This window comes from Bidens hawaiensis, unplaced genomic scaffold, assembly GCF_021521415.1.
Source record: "Bidens hawaiensis isolate Kalapana, Puna unplaced genomic scaffold, B.hawaiensis_p1.1 tig00004364_1, whole genome shotgun sequence".
Classification (NCBI taxonomy): Eukaryota; Viridiplantae; Streptophyta; class Magnoliopsida; order Asterales; family Asteraceae; genus Bidens; species Bidens hawaiensis.
In genome coordinates, this window is record NW_027491263.1 from 1,882,236 (window position 1) to 1,908,436 (window position 26,201).

Here is a 26,201-nt window from a genome sequence, read left to right on the forward strand (position 1 = left end):
CCTTGAGGATCCCGGATGATGTAAAGATACCAATCATCCATGTGCTTTCACCAGAATTAGGAGAATAAGAAGTAACAGAGATAACAACTAACAAAGAGATCGTGCTTTGGGATCTATTATCCTCTAGCAATCAAGGATCTTGGATCCCCCCGATCAAGAAATTCATTCAAAATGGAGAGATTCCTGCTACAGAGAATCCTAAATCCTTCAAACTTAAGGTACCACAATATATTGTATTACATGATATTCTGTATAGGAAATCTCTTGCAGGTCCATACTTGAGGTGTATTGTAGAACCCGAAATCCAAGAGGTGCTCAAGGACTTTCACGAAGGTGATTGTGGTAATCACGCTGGTGGCAGAGTGTCACACCCTCAAAATCCACTAATGGGGTTTTACCGTCAGAGGGTGTGAACTAACAGGATCGGAATCATTAGTTATAATCAAACCATAAAAAAAAGTTTCAAAACCATGAAAACGTTTACGAGTAATTAAATGCGGAAGCGTAAAACCATAGCAAACAATGTTACGTCACGCAGGACGACTTAAAACCCAATGATAGTAGTTTAAAACAAGTTTTTCATAATTAAAAGTGTTTCAAGCAATGCATGTTCCTAAACCGCGCGCCCGCCTCGGCTACCTGAGAATAACATACTAAAAGTGTCAACACAAGGTTGGTGAGTTCACAAGTTTAAATAAAAATAAAGCGTTTAGCGTTTGCGTTCAGCGTTTTGCGTTAAGCGTTTTGCGTTACAGCGTTTTGCGTTACAGCGTTTTGCGTTACCAGATAATGTTATGTCAATTATATATCTATAGGTAGCTTGCCTATAAAACAAGTATCACTAAGTGTTCGACACCGAAGCTGACTGTTTATCATTTACCTTGCCACCAGGTCATCCAGACCATGGTATGTGTTTAGCCAAGATTACACCCACTCGACCTCCAGTCGAGTTTAGCGTTGGGTGGGGTTTGTCAAACCCAGTAATACTACTCAACAATGACTCGCTATTATCCAATATTAAACGGTTCGATGTGAATGAAGGACTTTAGTTAACGCGTTTGCCACTTAGTCTTTACAAGTGATATATAATCTATATTAACAAAATCTTAAATGAGTTTTCGGAGTATGTTATCTCCCCCAAGTGAAAAGCGTTTAAAAAGTTTGTTGAGAGGTATCAGTTGATGAGGCTTGGATTTAAACAGAAATCGGCTTGAACCGTGGGTGCATAAAGAATACAGGTACGAGAGCTCGGAAAGTACAAAGTCTAGGTCGTGGTCAAATATGATTTCCTCAAGGGTCAATAGGGCTCGCCAGATCATGGGCATAGCTTAGATATAGCTAATTCCGGTGAGGGTGAAGAACCGTTGGGTAAAATATGGAAACGGGTACGAGAAGCCGAATAAGAAAGGGCAGGCCGGAAAGCAAACCCACACTTTTGAGGATATGTCGCTTGGGGTAGAAGGGACATAGGGTCTAAACATGGTACCTGAAGGAAACAGAGATGCTATTTGATCTATCTTAGGGTTGGTGAATTTACAAGTCTCCGACGTGGGGTCCTGTAATAAACCATGACTCTTCATATATTCGTCCGTATGGTTTGACGAGTTCGAGAAACAACTGTTGGTTGACATCAGATGACAAATAATGCAAAATAAAGAGAGAAAATACGAAAGGATTACATGATATGGAGAGGATTGTAGATGAAAAGGTTTCGGAATGAAGAGAATAAGAAGGAAACCAGGTTTTATCTTGATCCCTAGTTTGTTAATTATTTATAATTTTAATCCCTATTTGCATCTTCTTATCTGTTTTTGCAGGAAGTTTGAATTTAAAGGCAAAATGACAACTGTGATCTTATCACAACTGCCATTTTGGGGGCAATTTTTAGGGCACGGAAATTTGACACTGTGGATACGTTATCTGATCGGTGTCGAAAGGTCAATAAAAAATACTGTCGGTCCCCTCGATTTCAGCTGGATCTTAATTAATCATGTCATAACTCACACAGATTGATGTGTCGACAAGAGAGTTAATGACGGGTTGCTATATTTAGAAAGATATTCGTTTGTTAAAGGCGGAATCAATAACAAACATACGGTTGCAATGAATAATCAAAGGTAGAAAGCACACTTAAGATTCACTCAAAAGATTTCCATTTATATAATATTAATCATACAAAAGGATAATCGATTTAGGGTTTTCTAGGAATCCTAAGACAGCCGTCACACAATATTCTTTCAATTAATGTGTCTGTCTTATCCGTATTGTGCTCTCTCTGGCGGCGTGCCCTAAATATTCTATTTATAGGCCTGCCAACCTAGGACAGCTGTCATTCCTTCTAGAAACCCTAAATACAGTCATACATATTCAAATTACATATTCAAAATAAACTAAGTGTAAAACAAGTCTTCTGGGTAGGCTTTGCATCAATCTTGTCTTTCCGAGTATGCTCGGCCATCCTTCATAACTTGGTAACATAGAAGTGTGCTCGGGATCTGTTTCCGGGTAGACTTTACTTAAAGAGTATTTCACTAAGTAAAATACTCACCGAGCAGACTTCAGTCTTCTAGAATTTGCCAGACTTTGCCCGACAACTCCTTACGAGCAACCTTGTTCTTTAATGATCCATTTCAGCTCTTTGCTATAAAATAACTTATTAGCAAAGTGTACTCGGGAGTTACTGTTCCTTGCTTGAGCTGAACCTTGCTCGATATTACTTAGAGATATTCGTTTAGATTATCAAGCATACTTGGATCATACTTATTAATGAATACCTTGCCCGGTCATCCAATCACTTGGCTTGTTGGACTTGGTTAACCAAACCCTACTCGGAAGAGTAAAATACTTGGTTCTGAAGAACAGACTTGCTTGATAAAGTGAACCTTGCGCGGATTTACATAAACTAGTGTACCTTACTCGGTAATGCACTAATTTGCAAACCCTGCTCGGATATCCACATAAGAAGACTACTTGAAGTAAACCTTGCTTAGTAGGCAAAATATCGTACTCGGCTAAGTAAAAGTTTGCTCGGAGGTCTAAGGTGTGCTCGGATCCATTACCTAGCAAATTCAGAGGAAGTTGAGAAGATTCCAATCTTCCATGTACTTCATTTTGGTCAAATCTTTGACTCAACAATCTTCCATTAGGTCAATTTCTTGACCCAACAATCTTCCCCTAGATTGGAACACCTCAGCTGACCCAAAACATTTCTATGGTTACTTACACTTAGCAAAAATACACATCAAATCAAAAATCAAAATTACATATTCAAATAACATATGCAAATTACATAATCAGAAAGTTTTCCGAAGACATTACAAAACAAAGCCTATTCAAAGATTCTTTAGTTTATCTAGAGATGCTTGTTTAGGCATAGAAAATCCAACTTTTCCTGCTCTCTTAAGAATCTTAACAGTTCTGATTGCTTAGCACTTGTAGGCCTTTGCCTTACATTATAATATGAGAGATGCAGTGCTGAAATCACAGATAATTGCCATAGATTGAATTTTCTGAAGTCATTCTTAGAGAATATCTTCACAATCTCTCCATTTTCCATCATAACATTCAGATGTTCAGTCCTGGAGTCATAGAATACTCCACTTGGCATAACATTGTGGTTGACTGAATGGTTTTTGGCTTTTTCTGCAATCTCAACAAAGGGTTTATCCATCTTCAAGTGCATCTGCTTTGATTTTTCTTGAGTCGTCACAGATATCTTCCTTTTCTTTGTACTGTTCTGTTTTGAGAGCAAGGATGTTGTCTGTTTGTAGAATTTCTCTACTTTGGATTTCCCCTTCATTGTCATCCTTGATAGATCAACCATCTTTTTGGATATTCCTTTTTTCTTACAAACTAGAGACTGGGCAGCTCCCTTTTTCATGTTTAACTGCTGTCTTTTCATTTTCTTGAAGTTGCTCAAAATCTCTTATCTTTTCATGACTTTTACATAATCAAAAGGAATTCCATTTTTAACCAAAAATTTTGGTTTGCCACCATATTTACTCAAGAATTTTTGAATGTTCATATCTTCTTCCAATTCATCTTTCATTTTGTCTTGAACAGTCTTTTCTTCATTTAAAGCCTTTGAAATCTTATCAATGACAGTGTCTAGTTTCTCTTTTATCTCTTTCTCTGGTTCTTCTTGCTTAATTAGTTTGAGCAGAGAGACTACCACACAATTTGGAATTTCTTGATCATTCAAGCATTTTTCAATAAGTTCTTGAGGGACTTCTCTCTGATTATTCTTCACTTCATCTCTTAGCTTTCTCTCATCTTCAAACAACTTCATCAAGTTTTCTTGTTCTTCAAAGTCTTTATCAGACATCATTTGACTCAGAAATTCTCTGTCATAAATTTCTGTCATTCATTGCACATAGACTCTTTTGGCTTCTGATTCAGATTCATTCATTTCTGAGTCCATTGTGTTCTCCTTCTGAGAATTTAATGTCTGAATTTTATCATCCTCCAGAGCAATTTCTTTTCCTTTTAGTTTCTTGCATTCCTCAAGTTCTTTCTTTTCATCTTTTGGAATGTTGTCAGTTTCATCATCTGAGCTGTTCTTTTCATAAACTGAGAGAAGCTTCAGGGAATTCTCCCCCTGATTCAGTGATTTCTCCCCCTGTTTTGGGGCAGCTGAGATATTCTAAACCTCAGACATTAGGGTTTGAATTCGTTGCAATGCTTTCTTCAGTTCTTCAGAAAGATGATGTTTGTAGGAATTGGAATTACTTGGAGTTGGATCCATTGCTGATTTTCTGTTATATCAATGAACACACAATTATCAGTTAGATCTCAAAGTAAGTATTAAAAAATTAAGGTATAAATAATATTTCAATTCAAACCGTTGTCTTGAATGATATAGAAATCTGCACAAAACACAAATGTAAGTTACTCTTGAAATGTGAAGTTTCAATTTTGAATAGCATATGCAGGTCTTCTTTTAATGAGAGTTAAGAGAAATGTAAAGTACATATCTGCAATTTTTTCTGCCAAAATTGCAGATAAAGTTCTTTTGTTTCTGCCCTTTTCTTTTACATGCCATGTAAAGTGAGAAATTTGAAAAGTGTTTTGTCTTTTAGCTTATAAATTCCTTATCTATTTAAAAGTGTGTAAAGATAAGGTAAAGTGTGTTTCTTTGAGAGTAAGGATTTGCAGTGGGAGGAGAGAGAGGGAAATAATGTTGAAAAATTTGCCTAACTCCCTCTTTTATACCTTTTGAAAGTGGGTTTTAAATGCTCTTTGTCCTTTTGTGAATTATTAGCTGTCAACCAGTAACATTATCCACTTGATATATTAAACATTTAATTTCATTTAAGTTCATAAGACTTTACTCGAAAGATTAATATATCCAAAGTCTACTCGGTATACTTCCACTTACAAACCTTACCCGGTCAAACTTTGTTTGGAAAATTTTCATTTTGAATATACAAAGTTTGCCCGAATTCTTCTATTTATAAACCTTGCTCGATCAAGTAAATTAATTTAAAGTTAAGACATGATGAAGAAAGCTTACCCGAAATACTAGATTTCTTGAGAAATTAATCACAAGGGAAATAATCAAGTATAATCATCAAATAAACATCCTTACTAAGAATCAATTAAGATCCCCACATAGATTTCTCAATTTCAAATTAAAACTTAGCTAGCATAAACCCTAATAAGAATCATAATCAATTGTATCATACTAACTTACATATCCAATCAAGCATACTTGAAAAACATAGTGTGCTCGAGCAATCTTTCTGATGTAAAGTGTACCCGAACAACAATCTTATGCAAAGTATACCCGAATAACCTTCATTTAGTACAAAGTGTGCCCAAAAAGGAATTCTAGCAGATAGTGTACTCGGAAAGTTAAGTTTTGAAATTACCAATTATATTGAGGGAACAAAAGTGTACCCGGAATATAAAGTGTGCCCGGAAAACAAAGTTTGTCTGAAAACACTTGTAATTTCAAAGAAATCATAAACACACATATCACAGAACATGCTTGGAATGAAATTAAAACACATAGACATTTAAGTGTGCTATAGTCTAAAATTTCATAGAGCTTGCCCGAAAATCCTATGTTAGCACTAAGCTTGCTAGGATAAACACATTCAATCATCAGGTATGCCCTTACCCGAGGGATTTCAACATGCCAAACCATACCCGAAAAATGACAAACTTAAATAGTAATATCTAAGCATGCCCGGAAAGATTAACAAACCTTTCCTAACAACATATTCATACAAATCACAAAGCTCACTTGATGTACTTGACAAAGTTCATAAAGTTTGCTTGGAATCACAATCAGCATATAACATGCATAGCTTGCTCGAAATAAGAATTTCTTGTTAAAAACTAGCTATAACAACACATAATCATCTCAAGACTTCAAGCTTGCTCGGGAAATTAGTACAACAGTGTACTCTACCCGGAAAGTGTAAACACTTCAAAGCATGCCCGAAAATCATAAAGTTAGTCAAAAATGACTAAGCTTACTCGGAAAGGTTGAAAATTATCAAACCTTACCCCAAAAATACATAATCACACATAATCAACTGTTTTGTACCCGGAAAGGTTGTAAATCATTAAACCTTACCCGAAAATACATATTCAAACAGTTTGTGCCTGGGAAGGTTATAAGGGATCTAATCTTACCCGAACTTACATATTCAACCTATTTTAGGCCAAATGCAACACTTTTTGACTTAAACCACTTTGTCAAAATATATTTTTCTTTTCAGATCATAGTTTAAGAGCAAATGGTGCATTTAGAGATCAAATTTCAGTTATATTTCTCTTCAAAACAGTTTCTTCCATTTACTGAAAAGATATCAGGAATGGGATCATATTGACTAAGTAGCTATCTCAATACTTCACTCTCAGCATTATTATGACAACATAGATAGGTTAACAACAGGTATAAACTTAGCATGAATTTCATCTCTTTGGTGATATGATTTAGGTTCATTTAAAGCATAATGCATTGATGGTCAACACTGTGCTATGATGCCTCATATCTCTTCTCAAAGCTTATTTGGCTTTCCCCAGATCACCCCAATTTGACTCCAACCTCCTGTATTTGGTCAAAAATAGTTTTTGTATGATAGAACTTATTGTATTTTTGAATCTTTAGATTTAAACATATATAGAGGTTGAACGTTGGACTTACAGTTAGCAACATGCCTTTCATTCAAGATGAGACAGAATTTGCCAACATCTTTGTAGTTCTTGTTGTAACCCTCTTGTTTGATAAAATATTTAAAACACTTATCAACTTTTGGTTGATTTATTCATTCTTCCCCTTGCTTTTGATATTTTCTCAAATTTTCTAAAAGCATGTTCTTTGTCATATTTTAAGATGTTTCACTTTTGGTTGACCAAATAACAATAGGCTCGTGTATGACTGGGTAATCACTTTTCTGCCATATCATTCGGAGAGATTTATCTTGAGACATGCAAAGACAACTATGTATCTCCACATAAAGATTAGCATATTCATTATGTTTATATCACCTTAGATTTTACATCATCATGGGAAAGCAACCATACATGTTAATGACTATACTAAGGTCTTTTTATGCTATTAAATCCATATGATCAGCTAAGTAGTCAATGTACTATCATTTCCCATTAAACACAGTTTAATATTCAATCACCCCAATATCTCTTCATTGTCAGGTTAATGGCTATCCTGTTTGACCAAAAGTTGTCAACAGGACCAAATATACATGTGAAAATATGTCTTTTCAAAGTCAGAGCTATTGACATAGTTTTAAGTGAATGAATAAGAAACAAGTCATAATTGCCCCAAATGCATTCAGTTTTCAGGTCAATGGCTATCCTTTGAATCTATAGAGATTTAAGGACCAAACATACACAAGTGCATGTCCTTCCAACTGGGCAAATGACATAGTTTTCAGCAAAAACAACTACTTGAGACTTCTCTTTAAAAATCCTTCTTTTAAGCTTCTTTAAAGCTTGAACTGAATAATCTTATCATATCTCTACACCATTAATCAACTTGCTCATGTTTTGACCAAAATAAAGTATTTATGCAAAATTCATTATAAAATTCATTGAATCACTTAATTTTGACATAAAACACATTTTGACATAAACAGTTGCATCACATAATCAAATCTTAATCATTCTTATTATCATCAAGAAAACAGATTGTACTAACATTCAATGTCTATCCTATCTTAACAACATCAGAAGATCAGATAAAGAACATATTCAAGTAACCATAAACATGTGATTACTCATGACATCAGACAAGCATTCAATTTCACCCAAACAGATCAAACTACTTATCATAACATCAGATCAGTTAACTTGATAGTTAAGAATTGTCATTAATTTCAAACAAATTGCACAGATATTTACTTAAGCATCTATCAGTTAACTTCAAACATATTCAATCAACATATTCAATCATTATTCAGTTGAAACATATTCAAAACAAATTCAATCAACATAATCAAGCATATTCACTAAACATTCAGTATGTGTAATCTCTAATAAAATAATCAGTTATCACAGAGAGACACACAACCAGGCACACATCCTTAATCAGATTTCGTCAGAGTTGATCATTCCCAGGGCTTTTAGAAAAAAGTTGAACCTGGTTCTATCAAGTGGTTTGGTGAATAGGTCAGCCAAATTGTCACTTGTATCAACCCTTTGCATTTCAATCAAACCTTTTTCACTGCAGTCTCTGATGAAATGATGTCTGATTTCAATGTGCTTAGTTTTGGAATGTTGAACAGGATTTTTAACAGTAAAATATGCAGCATTATTGTCAATAAGAATAGGGGTGTTCAAGAAATTTAAACCATAGTCCAGCATCTGATTTTGAATCCATAGAACTTGTGCACAGCAGGCAGATGCAGCAACATATTCAGCTTCGGCAGTAGAGATTGAAACTGTAGTATGCTTTTTACATTTCCATGACACTAGCCTTTCACCCAAAAATTGACATCCACCAGAGGTTGACTTTCTGCTCATGTTGCAGCCATCATAGTCACCGTCTGTATATGCAATCAGATCAAAAGCTTGGTTCTTTGGATACCAAATCCCTAAGTCTGGTCTTCCCTTCAAATATCTGAATATTCTTTTAACAGCATTCATGTTGGAGACTTTTAGACTTGATTGGAATCTTGCACACACACATACAGCAAACATGATATCTGGTCTTGTTGCAGTCAAATACATCAGAGATCCAATTTTGGATCTATATTCATGTTCATCTATAGGCTCCCCCTTTTCATCTGCAATCATCTTTTCTTTGGTGTCCATTGGAGTTGAAGCAGTCTTGTACTCATGACAGTTGAACTTGTTCAAGATGTCCTGCACATATTTGCTTTGATGAATGAAAATCCCCTCATCTTTTTGTTGAACTTACAATCCTAGAAAGAAGTTCATTTCTCTCATAGAACTCATGCTGTATTTGGACTTCATTACTCCTTCAAACTCCATACACATCTGTTCATTTATAGAACCAAAGATGATGTCATCCACATACACTTGTACTAGAAGCAAGTCTGATCCCTTTCTTTTGTAGAAGAGTGTCTTGGTAATGGCTCCTCTTTTGAAACCATTTTCAAGAAGATGATTTGACAGCTCATCATACCATGCTCTAGGAGCCTGATGCAATCCATAAAGGGCTTTGTTTAACTTATACACCCTGTTTGGATACATTGGATCCTCAAAACCTGGAGGTTGAGCAACATACACATCTTCATCAATCTTTCCATTTAGAAATGCAGACTTAACATCAAGCTGGAACACTTTAATGTTCTTTGAGGCAGCATATGCAAGAAAAATCCTGATAGCTTCAAGTCTTGCAACTGGTGCAAAAACTTCCTCAAAGTCTATTCCTTCTTCTTGAAGACATCCAAGTGCTACAAGTCTAGCTTTATTCTTAATCACTAAACCCCTTTCATCCCTTTTGTTTCTGAACACCCATTTGGTTCCAATTGCATATCTGTCAAATGGCTTATCAACAAGATCCCACACATGCAGATTTCTAAATTGTGCTAATTCCTCTTGCATTGCTTCCACCCAACTATTATCTTTTAATGCTTGTGCTATGTTCTTTGGTTCTATTTGGGATAGAAAACAAGAGTAAAGACAAATGTTTGCAATTTAAGAATGACTTATTGTAACTCTTTCATGCAAATCACCAATGATATTTTCAGAAGGATGATTCTTTTCCACATAAGGAGTTTGAACAATCATATCTGTAGAAATAGATGTGTCAAGATTTGACTCATTGAGTTCCGGTTCTTCAATGATCAAATCAGTCTCTGCATCATGAAATTATGGTGCTTCATCATTATGTTGTCTTGAAGTAGATGCACCATTATTTTCTAAGTTCAATCTTTGAAATAGATCTTGAAATCTTGCTGTAGATGCAGCTTCTTCTCCACTTGCTTGGTTGCTTGTGTCACCCTCATTTTGAACTTGATCATCCTGTACATCATTATTGTCTTGATTGTTCTCAGTATGATCATGTTCAGCATTGTGATTGTTTTGTTGATTAGGTTCACCAATATCACATGGGGAGTTCTTCACAAAAGTATATTCCTTTTCCTTTTCAGCAACCTTCTTCCATAATTCTTCCAAGTCCAATGACTTCTTCTTTTTCTCTTCAATTTCACTGGTCTTGTAGAAAGATTCATCAAAGTCTTCAGGATAAATCTTGAAAGACCTTATTAACTTCTCATGATCAAACAGCCATGCTGCACCTTCAACTGTATTGAATTGATTCTCATTAAAAATGAAGTCAGAAGATTATATAACACTCAAGTGATCTTTTACATAGACTCTGTAGGCTTTTGAGTGTGTAGAATATCCAACAAAGAAACAATCCAGGGACTTTGTTTGAAAATTGTTCAAATAGTCTCTAGTGTTCAATAGAAAATATTTGCATCCAAAGGGCTTGAAAAACTAAATGTAAGGCTTTCTGTTGTGAAATATTTCATATGGAGTTTTGTTAAGCCTTTTGTTGACAAGTACCCTGTTCTGAACATAGCAGGCTGTATTTATAGCTTCAGCCCAAAAAGTGACAGGCAGATTAGCATCTGCTAACATGGTTCTTGCAGCTTCAATAAATGTTATGCTTCTTCTTTCTGCTACACCATTTTGTTCAGGAGTTCTAGGAGCTGAGAATTGTTGTTGTATTCCTTTTTCTTCACAGAATTCTTGCATAACTCCATTCTTGAACTCAATGCCATTGTCACTTCTCATCATCTTGATTGTCTTATTCAACTTGTTCTCAATCATTGTTACACAACCTTTAATCAACTCTGCAGTCTCATCCTTGGTACTTAGGAAATAAACCCAAGTGTATCTTGAATAGTCATCAATGATCACCAGACAATATCTTTTCTTCCCAATACTTGGTACACTCATTGGACCAGAGATCCATGTGAAGTAATTCAAGTATTTGATCAATTGAGTTGATGAGTTTTGACATATGAGTAGATTTGTGTTGTTTTCCCTTTTGACATGAATCACAATGATCTTCCAACTTGAATTCTCTTGTAGGTAAGCCTATGACATGCTCAACTTTGACAAGTCTATTCATGTTCTTCAAGTTCACATGACACAGTTTCCTGTGCCACAATTTTGACTTATTTTCAGTGGCTTTGGAAACAAAACATGCACCTCCTCTTGAAATAGCTTCTTTCATATTCAATTCATACAAGTTACCATTTCTTGGTGCCATCATCATAATCATTTCAGGTGGAATTACAAACTCAGGTTTTAAAATGAAACAGTATGAATCATCAAAACTGACTTTATAACCCTTATCACACATTTGTGATATACTCAGCAGATTGTACTGAAGACCTTCAGCATGAAATACATTATCAATTGAGACTTTCCCATTTGTTAAGATTCCTTTTCCAACAATCTTTCCACCATTATCATCACTCCCAAAAGCTACTGGACCTTCATACTTCTCTTCATAATTGACAAGAGATCTCTTGTCACAAGTCATATGCCTAGAACAACCACTATCCATATACCATATGTCATTTAGAAGAGTGGACTGTTCCTGCACATACAAAGAAAATTTGATTAGTTAAGTGATGAAGTGCAAGCCTTATCAACTTGCAGTTCATCAGATTCAGTTTCAGACACAGCTTGGGAAGTGAGTGTTGTTGGTTTAGGATCTTCATGAGCCAATTATAAGTTGTCTGAATGATCAGTTTCATAACCACACTCTCTTGGAGTTTTGACAAGTGAGGTTGGGCAATGGTATTCATCTGAGCCAGTGGCATACTCCTTTATCACATAGTCCTTCTTCTCAGAGTAGTCTCTCACATCAGCAACTTGCTCAACATTACTCTCAGTCTTAGGTTTCCAAAGGAAACCATGGGGTTCATATCCATGTCTTAATAGAAACTTCTCATCACCAGTGAGTTATGTTGGTTTATTTCTAGAATGTGCATCTTTTCTTCTTGTCTTCTCACTACTTGATGATCCTTGAGAGCTATCAGATTTGACCGATTGAGTATCTTGCTTGATTCTCACAGACTGATAGTTCTTTTTGGTCAATTCCTCATGCTTCTTAGGAGATTTACTTATTCTTGCTAGTTCAGCCACTTTCTTCTCAATCCTTGTCTCCTTTTCGGATTTCTTCTCTTCTTTGTTCATGGTTTCATTTCCACACACCTTTCCTTTTCCCAGATATTCATCACACTTCTTTTTGTACAGGACAAAGTCTTGCCCATACTTTGTTCCATCTGGTACATGAAATGGTTTGAATTTGAATCTTTCATTACATGAATCTGTGTGGTGACCATATTCATCACACCTTTTGCACCAAACCTTGCCTTTGAATATTTCATGTTCTTTTGGTTTCTTGTATCTTTCACTTGGCTTAGGTGTCTTGACTCCTAGAGTCTTCTGATTCTTTAAACCATCAAAATCAATTGAAAAAGGAACAAATTCCTCAATCTTGATGTCTTGTCTTTCAAGTTTGCTTTTGACAAAGACAATCTTCTCCATAATCATAGGTTCTTCATCACTGCTTTCTCTAACCCTTGACAGTTCTCATACTCTTCCATAGTTTCCACTTCTCCAACATCCAACACCTCATTACTAGAAAAGATTGGATAAACTGGAATAAAATTTTCTGTATCAACTTTTTCAGTCACCATCTTCTTTTTGTTGTTCTGCTCTATCTTACCCAATACAACCTTGCTTGGTGGTCTAACTGCATTGTAGTTTAACTTCCTCCTTTCACAAATATCAAAAGAAACATGTTCTCTTTTCATTTTATCATTCTGTTTCTTCAATCTTGGTGGGACTGGTGGATACTTTGGAAGTTTATCAACAGATTCAGGTTTCTTATATTTTCTTCCTCTTTCAGCAGCTTTGATATCCTTTTCAGTAATTTGATCACTCAAATCACTCAAATCATCTTGATCCAACTTAACTGAATCAAAGTCATCCTCAGAGACTTGAACTCCAATTAACTTATCCTCTTTTACTTCTTTCTTAATCACAAACTCTCCTTCTTCATTCACTTCTACCTTTTTGTACAAATCAACAAATTCTTCCTTGTCTTGAAAGACATCTCTGAATTGTTGCAAGTATGCATCTCTTTTCTCTTTGTCAACTTTTGGCATGAAGTTGTTGTTGAATGGAGGTGGTACTATTTTGTATTTATCTTGTTCCTTCACCTGGTTCAGTATACCACATATGTTGCCTGTTGAGATCAAATTCTTCAGAAATTCAGTTTCAAACTTTAGTCTTGTGTTTTGCACCTTTTCTTCAACCAACATCTTCTTTAATCCATCAATCTCAGTGGTATATCTAGTTTGAGTTCTGTAAATAATCATGCAATCATCTTCAAGGCTTTTAATCTTTTCATCACTGATCAACTCACTTGCCTCATACTCATTGATGATGCTTTATTTTCTAAAACACTCACTTTCCAGCTTGCGTACCTTTGTTTTCAATTCAATGATAATTCATTTAAATCAACTGTAGGAGCAGAGTGTACCTGAGATGATGATCCTTTTTCTTTCTCAATTATGGCCATGAATGCCACATTTGCTTTCCTGATATCATCCGAAATGTCCTCTTCATGATTGCTCCAATCAAAATTTCCTTCATGCTGTGTAGTCACTGCCACATTTCTTTGATTTCTGATCTGATTTTGATTTGCTGGAACAGTGTTGTTTGGAACATTTTGAGCTGCTTGAAGGTTTTGATTGTTATTCATTTGAAAACCTTCAGTCTGTTGCATACTTTGTTGTTGATTATTCATTTGAGGCTGAAATTTGTTGAAGTTGGGGTTGTAATTGTTGTTGGGATTGAAGTTGTTGTTGTTGTTAAAGTTGTTCATTTGACTGTTGTTGTTGTTGAATCTTGGCTGATTTTGTTGGTAATGCTGCTGACCTCTTGGTTGATTTTGTTGATATTGATGCTGACCTCCTGGTTGTTGATTCTGGAATTGATTCATTTGAAAATTTCTTGGTTGATTGCATTCTCTTACAAAATGACCAGGTTGCTGACAATTGTAGCATATTGCTTTTGACTTGTCAAATCCAATCCTGTCATTAGTACCAGAAACAAGAGACCTACCAGTTCTGTTATACAGCCTTTTACTTCTCAAACCCAACATGGCAGCTTGCCACTTCAAATCCATGTCTTCCAAGTCATCTGCATCAATTTGTTCTAAATCATGTTGTACCACACTTGTGTGAATTAGATTCTTTGCAACAAATGCATTATATGACTTAGTAAACATAGACAACAAAGCTTGTGTTTCATTGCTTTGACCATGTCCTGTGCCAGTATTAGGAACATTTCCACTTGGCTTGGAGGCAGAATCAGTATCATCAATCATTTGCACATTGAACCTCTGCTGATTTCCTTGATTACTTGTGCTACCTCCAATGAAAGATTTTGGAGTAACAACATTATGTTCAGCTGGTTCTTCAATAATGGGAATTTGCTGTTGATTCTTGGTAGACAGATTTCCCATGGGTGCAATCAATGCATTTGAAACATTGAAGCAGGGTCTATCTTCCTTAATCATCTCATTCTCTATCATTTCAAGTTCTGCAGCCTAAAGAAAGCATACCACATCATCCAATTTCAATTCATTGAAATTTTGCTTCTGAAGGATGAACTTGCAAGCAGTATACCATTCTTTTGGCTTTGAGTTGAGTAACTTTGTTTTCAAATCAAAGTCAGTCATTACATAATCAGTTGTCCTCAACTCATTCACAATACTTAGAAAACGTTATAGTATTGATTTCAACCTTTCTCCATCCCTATACTTGAACCTTTCCAACTGTTGCTTCAATCTTTGCTTCTTTATGTTCTTTAGTTCAGTATACCCTTCATACATTTCAAGGATGGCATCATACATTTGCTTGGCAGTTGTGTGATGAGCCACCTTGGTCAGAATCTCCCAAGACAAACCTAGCTTAATCATAGCTAAGGCTTTGTCATCCACCTTTCTCATTTTTTCTCTTACAACAGCAGTTGCAGTAGCATTTGCACCTTCTTCAACAGTAGTTTGTGGACCATTCTTGATGGAGTTCCACATATCAATATCATTGTAGCATACGGCTGCTTCAAAGAGTACTTTCCATTGGATAAAGTTTTCCTGTCCATACAACCTTGGTATCTTGTTAGTAGACACCTCTTGTTCCTCATATCCAGACATTTTGAGAAATTAAAAAATCAGTTTCTTTAAAAAAAGTTTCAAAATAATCAGATCTGAAAACAGAATGCTCAGATCTGATGTGTCTGATGTGATTATAACAAGATTTAGATATAAAGATTAGAACTTTAATTGAAATATGGAAGAAAAAACACCGGTAGATTGTAGATCTGGAAGAAAAATGAAAAACAGGGCTGCTAACGTCACAAATCAATGGAACAGAGGTCTGCTTACGTCATTCTTCTTCAAATCTTCAATCAGCAACAATCTCTCCAAAATATCAGTAACAAGCTCTGATACCACTTGTCGGTCCCCTCGATTTCAGCTGGATCTTAATTAATCATGTCATAACTCACACAGATTGATGTGTCGACAAGAGAGTTAATGACGGGTTGCTATATTTAGAAAGATATCCGTTTGTTAAAGGCGGAATCAATAACAAACATACGGTTGCAATGAATAATCAAAGGTAGAAAGCACACTTAAGATTCACTCAAAAGATTTCCATTTATATAATATTAATCATACAAAAGGATAATCAATTTAGGGTTTTCTAGGAATCCTAAGACAGCCGTCACACAATATTCTTTCAATTAATGTGTCTGTCTTATCCGTATTGTGCTCTCTCTGGCGGCGTGCCCTAAATATTCTATTTATAGGCCTGCCAACCTAGGACAGCTGTCATTCCTTCTAGAAACCCTAAATACAGTCATATATATTCAAATTACATATTCAAAATAAACTAAGTGTAAAACAAGTCTTCCGGGTAGGCTTTGCATCAATCTTGTCTTTCCGAGTATGCTCGGCCATCCTTCATAACTTGGTAACATAGAAGTGTGCTCGGGATCAGTTTCCGGGTAGACTTTACTTAAAGAGTATTTCACGAAGTAAAATACTCACCGAGCAGACTTCAGTCTTCTAGAATTTGCCAGATTTTGCCCGACAACTCCTTACGAGCAACCTTGTTCTTTAATGATCCATTTAAGCTCTTTGCTATAAAATAACTTATTAGCAAAGTGTACTCGGGAGTTACTGTTCCTTGCTTGAGCTGAACCTTGCTCGATATTACTTAGAGATATTCCTTTAGATTATCAAGCATACTTGGATCATACTTATTAATGAATACCTTGCCCGGTCTTCCAATCACTTGGCTTCTTGGACTTGGTTAACCAAACCCTACTCGGAAGAGTAAAATACTTGGTTCTGAAGAACAGACTTGCTTGATAAAGTGAACCTTGCGCGGATTTACATAAACTAGTGTACCTTACTCGGTAATGCACTAATTTGCAAACCCTGCTCGGATATCCACATAAGAAGACTACTTGAAGTAAACCTTACTTGGTAGGCAAAATATCGTACTCGGCTAAGTAAAAGCATGCTCGGAGGTCTAAGGTGTGCTCGGATCCATTACTTAGCAAATTCAGAGAAGGTTGAGAAGATTCCAATCTTCCATGTACTTCATTTAGGTCAAATCTTTGACTCAATAATCTCCCCTTAGGTCAATTTCTTGACCCAACAAATACTTATAAAAATACCTTTACTAGCTAGGGCAAGTAAGGTGTCGAATCCACAGGGAATCAGTGGAAAGTGCAAGTGGAACTCAATTTCTAAGATAAAATACTTAAAAGTGGGCAAACGATGTCAAGCGGTTTAAGTGAGTAGTTTGTAAACAATGATATGAAAATAACCAAACTCTAGGGTTCGGGTTTTGCAAAAAGTTAAGGAATTGATAACTTCTTTGGATGGTTTATTGTAAAATATGTAAATCAAAAGACTTAACGATTAACTGTGTTGATCGTCAGAACTGAATCCGAACAATTGACAAAGTTAAATGAAAATCTATTTGATAATCGGTTTTACTTGTTGAAACACAAAATCAATAATATGGTTAACGATAAACGGGTCAATGACTAAAGAACTTAATCCTAATTGTTGATGACCACAAATAAATTAACTGACAAACGATTAAGTAATCAATTAATTAAAACCGTTTAAGCACAAAAGCAAACACAAAGAATTGATTAATCGAATGATTAATCAATTACAAATCCAAAGTCAAGGTATAGAATAAAAAAAACCTAACAAGCAACTCAACCCTACACCCAAAGATGGTTATGAAGCCTTTAGCCTTGCGTCTTGATCTTCATGCTCTTGATGGTTGTATTGAGGAATGATTTCATGGATCAATTGAGTGATTAAAGTGTGTTATGATGGTAGAAAATCGCCTCCTAGAAGTCCCACAACTGATAATTATTGACTAACATCGATCTAAGGGTTTTTGGGCCTTAAATATAGAAGAAAATCACCAAAATCCCTTTTTCGTTAGACCAGACCGTAAGCTACGGTCTGGCCACCGTAGCTTACGGTCTGCACCCACTGCCTTACGGTCCTGCTAGGCTAAAACTGTTTCTTCATAGAATCTTCGTTTCAACTCCGTTTTTCTCCCTGTTTGTGGCCATATCTTTGTATTTCAATTCTCTATCATCTCATACATCATTACTTTCATTTTAACTCAATCATGAATGCTCCAAGTTAGCTTCTTTAAGCTCCGTTAAGCTCCGCACACTTGTAACATAAAACCTATCAAAGTATTTGTGTTCGATAAATATAAACAAGTAAAACACACAATATAAAACACTTAAAGCATGTACTTTTACACACTCATCACATCCCCACACTTATCATTTGCTTGCCCCAAGCAAACTCTCATGCAACGCATACACCTCGATCGACGGTTCATCAATTATCAATATTAATACTAGTGAGGTATAAGGTCATACTCAATTCCCAAGAACTGACGCTGTCAAGGTTGATAACCCACCAAATAATTTAATGATACATTTTAAAACTATGAAACCGCCCAAACGAGTGTACTTTGTTTCCTGTTAAGGCACACATGTTCATACCCCTCATAATATAACATCTCTCCTCTCGGTTTAATATCTGGACCAACAAAAAATGTGCTAGTATCTCTCTGCCCTCAATACCAAGTATGAACACAGTGTAATAAGCTTGGGAGCAAGTCATATCTCCACCCATTACCCACCGGTTGCATAGAGAAAAGAACTAAGGGTTTTGTTGTGGCTTAGGTTAGGGTGTGGAAGTGGATTTATTTAGTGACTTATGGTGGATGAAACCCAATTTATTGACACCAACAAACAAACGAACAAACAAACTCACTAACTATTATTTACAACCAATAAAGACTTTAAACACGAATTCTTTTTGAGTTTTTCTTTGATTTTTCATTTATTTTAAACAAATACTAACATCAATATACATAAACAACTGACCCGAGACATACGTACATTGTGCACTATGCTCGACAAACAACTTAAATACAACTCTTAACATACCAAGTTTCATCCACAGGGTTAAAACAAAAAGCCAAGGCTAACACGACTTGCAATGTAGGTTTAAACAAATTAAAAGGGAAAAGGAACAAACTTGGCTCCTAAGGGATAATGTAGGGTAGAGAGTATTATTTTATTTTTTATTTTTATATGTAAGGCCAATATAAAGTAGGTTTTCTACAATCCTATTTCTCCATACCATGGTGGTATTAAGATCTTGAAATTGCATGAGACAACCAAGTTCTAGATATCATGGACATACCGGTTACTCTCGATAATGACACTCAAATGACATGTGTATATACTATATATTATATGCGTATTATATATAAGGCAAATCTTACACACGTACCGGAGGAATTAGGCTGCCGACATGAAACATGTGTACCTGTCCCCATGACTCGTTATCCCCATCTAAACGGTTCATTTTAATTGTCCAATTTTTGAAAAACATTTGCATGGGAAGACTTTCGAGAAGCTTAAAAATTGACCTTGACCAAAGACCTCTACTTGGCATTAATACTAACAATTAACAAATTACAATTTTGGCTTTTGCGCACAATCAAGCTACTCTTAAGGCTAAAATTTTTAATTTCTCCATTTTTCCATCCCCACACTTAAGATTTACATTGCCCACAATGTAACTCAGATTTTCAAAAACAGATGCAAACACGGATATTCATGCCAATTGCAATACAAATGATAACCAATTACCCATCTCCAGATTTAAATAAAGTTGCATGCCATTAAATGAAACACATAAAGTTTTTAAACATAAACATAGACACTAACACCAACCACACGACGCAAAAGTTCATCACGCCACCCGACCACCCATAAAACAATTATTAAACAGTCAACAAAACATAACAGATAGAGAGAGACACATGGACCTGATCAGCAGATCAGCGAGTGCTCAAAAATATGGCGGGTACGGGTCACCAAAGATAGACCTCATAGTATCCATGACACCAGAGAAGTTAAAAGCGTCTGATGAACTTCCCGAACCAGCATTCTGAGCTGCATCTGCACGAGGATCCACCCACCTCGAATGATGAATCTGAGGTGGTGGATAGTGTGTACTCCCGTAAAATTGCCCCGAAGATGAATAGCCAATCATCAGTGGATTATCCACCACCGGCTTACCCCGATGCCACGCTGTATGTGCCCGACTCTGGCGATCACCCCCAAATTGGCTTAAGGGGAGGCTCCATTCCTTCATCTTCACATGGTACCTGCATGGGATCCTCCTCGTCCTCAGAATCCCTCAAAATTAATCTTCTTTTGGACAAAGGCGGTGGGTCGGCCGATGATGAGGCAACCTTCCCTTTGTTCCTTGGCGGATTTTTTTTGCGTATCACCGGTCCTTCCCATCCTACACAATCACAATCAAGCAACTAATGCAAGTCAAATAACATGATAAACCTTCCAAATATCCCCACAATTGTTGTTGGTTATGAGTGTATAACTCGTTGATTCAATGTTAATAAAACCACTTCAAACTCTAACTTATAAAAGTTGATCTATGTCACTAACCCAACATATTCCATTAATTATAGAAACATCAATCACTTTATTATCAATTTTCATCTTCTAAAATTTCAACAAGCCATCATAACCAAATCATTATAACCCATAACACCCATAAACTAATCCCTTAACAAATCTAATCTTACAAGTGTGGAGACATTATCACCATAAACTTCCCTAAAAACTTTGCACGTTAAAACTAAAACTAAGCTAAACTAGCACTTTGCGCGCTGATTCCCCGGCAGCGGCGCCATTTTGATCGATGTCGAAAGGTCAATCAAAAATACTTATAAAAATACCTTTACTAGCTAGGGCAAGTAAGGTGTCGAATCCACAGAGAATCAGTGGAAAGTGCAAGTGGAACTCAATTTCTATTATAAAATACTTAAAAGTGGACAAACGATGTCAAGCGGTTTAAATGAGTAGTTTGTAAACAATGATATGAAAATAACCAAACTCCAGGGTTCAGTTTTTGCAACAAGTTAAGGAATTGATAACTTCTTTGAACGGTTTCATGTAAAATATGTAAATCAAAAGACTTAACGATTGACTGTGTTGATCGTCAGAACTGAATTCGAACAATTGATAAAGTTAAAAGAAAATCTATTTGATAATTGGTTTTACTTGTTGAAACACAAAATCAATAACATGGCTAACGATAAACGGGTCAATGACGAAAGAACTTAATCCTAATTGTTGATGACCACAAATCAATTAACTGACAAACGATTAAGTAATCAATTAATTAAAACCGTTTAAGCACAAAAGCAAACACAAAGAATTGATTAATCGAATGATTAATCAATTACAAATCCAAAGTCAAGGTATAGAATAAACAAAACCTAACAAGCAACTCAACCCTACACCCGGAGATGGTTATGAAGCCTTTAGCCTTGCATCTTGATCTTCATGCTCTTGATGGTTGTGTTGAGGAATGATTTCATGGATCAATTGAGTGATTAGAGTGTGTTATGATGGTGGAAAATCGCCTCCTAGAAGTCCCACAACTGATAATTATTGACTAACATCGATCTTAGAGTTTTTGGGCCTTAAATATAGAAGAAAATCACCAAAATCCCTTTTTTCGTCAGACCAGACCGTAAGCTACGGTCTGGCCACCGTAGCTTACGGTCTGCAGCCACTGCCTTATGGTCCTGCTAGGCCAAAACTGTTTTCTTCATAGAATTTTCTTTCAATTCCATTTTCCTCCTCGTTTGTGGCCACGTCTTCGTATTTAAATTCTCTATCATCTCATACATCATTAATTTCTTTTTCACTCCATCATGAATGCTCCAAGTTAGCTTATTTAAGCTCCGTAAAGCTCTACACACCTATAAACATAAAACCTATCAAAGTATTTGTGTTCGATACATATAAACAAGTAAAACACACAATATAAAACACTTAAAGCATGTACTTTTACCCACACATCACTACCATATAACATCTCAAATGACTACATACCAACACTCGAATGGTAGCTCTTGTTGTAAGAGAAACATGCTAAATGCAGGTGATCATCCCAACTTCCTCCAAAGTCTAACACATAAGCATGTAGGATATCCTCAAGGGTTTGGATAGTCCTTTCAGACTTCCCAACTATTTGAGGATGATACGCCATACTGATGTTCAGTCTTGTTCCCATAGCTTCATGGAACTTCTTCCAAAATCTTAAAGTAAAGCGAGTATCTCTATCAGACACGATCGGCAATGGTACTCCATGTTTAGCTACAACCTCTCTTATGAACACGCTTACCGAAATTTCTGATGAGATAGCCTCTCATATAGGCAGAAAGTGAGCATTTTCTGATGAGATTGCATTTTTCCATAAGGTTTCTTATGTTCTGCTTTGACTTGCAAGTAAGTTAAGAACTTACTAACGTAATCTACTACATCAATCTTCATACCTGGCCACTAGTAGTCTCTCTTAAAGTCTTGGTACATTTTGGTGGATCCTGGATGAATCGAGTATCTAGACTTATGAGTTTCATCTAGCCTTCGACCTCTAAGATCTCCATGGCGTGGAATCCACATACAGTATAACCTCGTCTTCACACCGTAAGTGTTATCCATCAGTTCATTGTGTTGTCCATAAATTCTTTCCTTCTTCATTTGTAAGCACCTCTGACGGTACCCTGATGATCTCTACGTAGAGATCTGAGTTAATGATTAACTTATAAGACTTCACTATTGCAATGATTTCTTTGTTCTTTCGGCTTAATGTGTCAGCAACCACATTAGATTTACCAGGATAGTATTTGATATCACAGTCATAGTCCTTTATCAACTTAACCGTCTCCTATGTCTAATGTTCAACTCTTTCTGCTCGAAGAAGTACTTTAAACTCTTATGATCTGTGTAGATAGTACACTTAGTACCATACGAATAATGTCTCTAGATATTGAGAGCATGCACTACTACTTCTAGCTCAAATCCATGCATCGGGTAGGTACTTTCATGAACTTTCAGCTGTCTGGACGCATAAGCTATCACCATACCTCATTGCATTAACACGCAACTTAACCCACGATACGAAGCATCTGTACAAACCACCAAATCCTCATCACCATTGGGTAAGATAAGGATTGGAGCTTGGGTGAATATTTTCTTCAATTCCTCAAAAGCTTCTTCCTGATACTTACCCCAAGTGAATACTACAGACTTTCAGGTCATACAGGTCAACAGTGCGGCTACCTTGGAGATGCCTTGAATGAATCTCCTATAATAGCCAACCAAACCCTAAGAAGCCGCGTATCTCAGTCGGGTTTTGCGAAGTCTTCCAATTCATTATTCCGTCAATCTTAGCTGGGTCCATAATAATCCCTTCAGGATAGATTACGTAACCTAGGAATTGTACTTCACACAACCAGAATGCGCAATTCGAAAATTAGCATGCAGTTTCTCTTTCTTCAAAATCTTCAATACGTTTCTTAAATGCTCATCATGGTCAGTCTCTCTCTTCGAATAAATCAATATATCATCAATAAAAACGGTATCTAACTTGTCCAACATCGGCCGACATACCCTATTCATCATATCCATAAATTCCGTGAGAGTATTCGTTAGACCGAACGACATTACAAGGAACTCGTAGTGTGCCTGCCTCTTTCACCTTCAGTTGATGATAGCCTGATAAGAGGGGTATACACGAGAACCAACTGATACCTTACAGATGATCGAACTAATCATCAATCCGTGGAAACATATATCTATTCTTCACTGTGAGCTTATTCAACTCATGGTAGTCTATACACATCCTCATTCTCCCATCCTTCTTCCTAACGAATAACACCGGTGCGTCCCACGGGGAAACTCTCGGCCTTATAAAACCTTTGTCGAGGAGTTATTGAAGTTGGGACATCAGTTCTTTCATCTCAGACGGCGCCGGGCGGTATGGTGCTTTCCCGACGAGCTGTGCTTCTGGTATTAAGTCTATATGAAATTCTACCTCTCGCTCCGGTGGTAACCCCGGAAGGTCCTCAGGGAAGACTTCTGGATAGTCATGCACAACAGGAACATCTATCACTTCTTTCATCTCGGCCTTAGCTTTGACAACATACGCTAGGTTGGCACTGCACCCTTGCCTTAACAAACCTTTGGCTTTTATCATCGAAGTAACATTAAGCCCGGGACTTTCTTTATCACCATAAACCGTCACAGTACCACCATCCAAGGACTTCAACCTTATAAACCTACTCTTACACACTATCTGAGCCTCGAACTCAGACAACCAATCCACCCCCAAAACCACATTAAACCCTCCTAAGGTCATAACATACAGGGTAGCAGGGAACTCACATTCCACTAACTCTATCTTACAATCCTTAACCGTTCTCATTATCCTAACCGAGGTTTCACTAGCAGTTTCTACTGTAAAAGTCACGACAACATTTCATTTTGGTAACTTACAAAACGTTGTAGCTACAAAACTTCTGTTTGCACCTGAATCAAACAATATAGAAGCGGAAATACCGTTTACTAGACACCATCTGGGATCTACTTGGTCTGCTCCTGCGTCAGCATGTAGGCTTTGGTCCTTGTCCTAGACTATTCAACACCTTTCTTTTCGCTTCCCCCAACTTCAGTACATTACCTTGCCATGAGGCCAGTCTTGCCACATCGAAAACACGTTGGTTTTTCACTGCACTTAGGAGCATAGTGCCCTAACTTACCATACTTATAGCATGCATTAGACCAAAGCCTGCATTCCCCACCATGAGCTTTCCCACACTTGTGGCACACATCAAAAACAGTACCCTACTTGCATTCACCACCGTGCATCTTCCCGCAAGTCTTACACGACTTCTTCTCCCACACTTTCTACTTCTTGTCTCTTGCATTCAACAACTGTGTACCAAGTCTCTTAGCAGGAGTAACCCATTTCTTCTCTTTCTTCTTTTCCACCACCACATCGTCCATAACCAGTTTGTCGTAAACAATCCATGCGAGTTCAACAATAGAGTCAAAAGTAGCACGTTTACTAGCCCTGACGTAGCAGTTGATCCTTTTCACTTTAGTTTTCACCATATCGGGCACCAACCTAGATATACGGTTGAATTCATTAGTATACTCATGGTGTGTCATCTTACCTGCCTTCAGATTCATAAACTTCATCTCATCCCTCTCAAATTCAGCATCAGCACAAAACCGCTTCATAACAATCTCCTTCAAGTCATTCCATCTCATAGCCTTGATCTCTCCAAGGGTCTTTCTTTGCTTCACAGTTTCCCACCAGTACATGGCCTCATCACCAAATGACTGGGTAGCATAACCCACCAATTGATCAGGACGCCACTCTCTAATTTGGATAACCTTGTTCATAGCGGTTATCTACTGGAGATTAGCAATTGCATCCCACAAACCAGTCAGCTTTGGTTGGTCATAAAAGGACTTGTAGTTGCACCCACCTAAGCCCCTCTTCCCTTCTCCAACTTTCACAGACCGAAATTCATTTGATTATTTTTTATCAGTCTCATCATCTTTCATGGAGTTGTCTCAGGTCTTCTCAGTGGTTTTAACTTGGCTTCTGATAGATTCTTCTGGATACATACATACATACGTACACACATACATACACACATACATACATACATACATACACACACACACACACACACAAACATACATACATACATACATACATACATACATACATACATACATACGTACATACATACATACATACATACATACATACATACATACACAAATACACACATACACACACACACATACATACATAGATACAAACATACATACATACATACATACATACATACATACATACATACATACATACATACATACACATACACACACACACACACATACATACATACATACATACATACATACATACATACATACATACATACATACATACATACATACATACATACATACATACATACATACATACATACATACATACATACATACATACATACATACATACATACATACATAACATACATACATACATACTCACATACACACATACACACACACATACATACATAATTACATACATACATACATACATACATACATACATACATACATACATACATACATACATACATACATACATACATACATACATACGTACGTACGTACGTACATTCGTTCTTTCTTAC